The sequence below is a fragment of the Chaetura pelagica genome, unplaced genomic scaffold (assembly GCF_000747805.2).
Source record: "Chaetura pelagica isolate M959 unplaced genomic scaffold, ChaPel_1.0 scaffold963, whole genome shotgun sequence".
Lineage (NCBI taxonomy): Eukaryota > Metazoa > Chordata > Aves > Apodiformes > Apodidae > Chaetura > Chaetura pelagica.
Window position 1 is genome coordinate 842585 of NW_009952705.1, and position 1797 is coordinate 844381.

Genomic DNA, 1797 nt, shown 5'->3' on the forward strand with positions numbered 1-1797 from the left:
GGAGCCCCCGAGCGGCACAGCCCGGGCTGTGGCTGCGCGATGCGGCGCCGTGAGACAGGGATGAGGGTTAATGAGGAGCGTTTGCTCTGCCCTGCAGTGACTGGCTGAGCGCACTGATTTGGATTAAGAGGAAAAAATAATAACAGAGGCAGAAGAACTGATTCTAAAGCTGCAGCTGATAATTACTGTTGCTTATCAGGAGGATCAGCTGTGCTCCAGGCGAGGGCAGAGCCGAGCCCCGTGCCAAGCCCGGGCAGGTCGCTGCCTCTCGCCAGACACCAGCTGACACCGGCTCTGCCTTCTCTCTTTGAACTCACGCACAGAAAATCATTAACGCTCCAAGGTGGAGCTCTGGACTTCAGCCAGGAGACCTGCCGGGCACAGTGCAGGGAAGAGAGGAGAGGGAGTGTGGTCCTCGGGGCTGCTGGGGTGGTTGGGGGCTCTGGTCCTTGAGGGGAGGTTGGGGCCTGTTTCAGGCCTGGTAACGACCCCAGACCCCTGCCTGCTCAGTGCAGATGAATGAGTGGCCAAGTCACTACCCTTCCCCAAGTGAGAAGTGATGGTGCAGCCTGGAAACAGGGGATGCTCTGGGGCAGCATGGCCCCAGCTCTTCCCAGCCCTTCCCAGCAGCCGTGCTGGTCTCCTGGGAGCACTACCCACTGTTACCCACATGCACAAGGTGACCAGACCCTGCTGCTCCTGGGCCATGGTGGGACTCTCACTGCCTTCCTTAAGGCAACAGCCTCCACAGCCATCAGCCCTTGAGACGCAACAGGAAGGGAGGGCGGGGAGGACCAGAACACATGGCAAATCCTTCAGAGGAGACCAAACCAAGAGCCAGGGTCCCACAGGGGAGAGGGGCTTTCCCTCACAGACTGTGAGGACTGTTTCCATCACTTGTGACCATCCTCCCATGTCATCAGGGCTATGTGCATGGGGTGGGAATGTACAGAGGCCAGGACAAGCCCTGGGAGCAGATGGACACTAAATCCTGGCAGAGGCTATGGAGGAGTCCTGGGGCTGGTCACCTTCAGCCACATCCCAAACGTGATTCCTGCCCTTCTGTGAGTGATTTGTCTCCAGGCTACAATGAGCATCTGCCTCACCCCACTGCCAGTGTCACAGGTGTCCCCAAGCTGGGATTCCCATGTGTGGCTTGGAGACCTAGCCTGGAGTCACTGTAGGTGTAGCAAGTGTGGGCACAGAACAACTGTGGGAGCTGCTGCTTGTTTCCTATAGTGAGCATGGGAAAGTACGGGTGCAGCTCCCTGCCTGCCCTGCCGTGCTCAGTGAGGGCAGAGGAATGAACAGACAGGGTGTGATCGTATTTCCACACCAGCAGAATGAGACATGAGGAAATGAAAGAGCTGCTAGCTATCTGGAGAACAGACACCGAACAAATAACGTGGGAAACTCCAAAGCTTTGAGTTTGCTTTGGAGATAGAGCTAAAGCAATTTGTGATAGCTTGGGAGTTTGGCTTTGCTCAGGCACAAAAAATGTTATTTTGTCTCGAGTAAAACAAGCACCGATTTGCTGTCCATTGGTCCTCCCTTTGCTGTCCATCGGTCCTCCCTTTGCTGTCCATCTGTCCTCCCTTTGCCATCCAGCATGACTCTGGTTGTGCCCCTGACTACGCAGGTTGAAGAAAAGCACAGGGGAAGAGCCTGGGCCCTGCACTTGCTGTGGGATGCCTCTGGAATTCCCATCCCTGGTCTGTGGCTCTCTGTATTTTACTGGCCAGAGCCCTGGAGCCTTTGGGCTGGGATGTCACTGCAGAGCCCTTCCTTGAGGGAAAG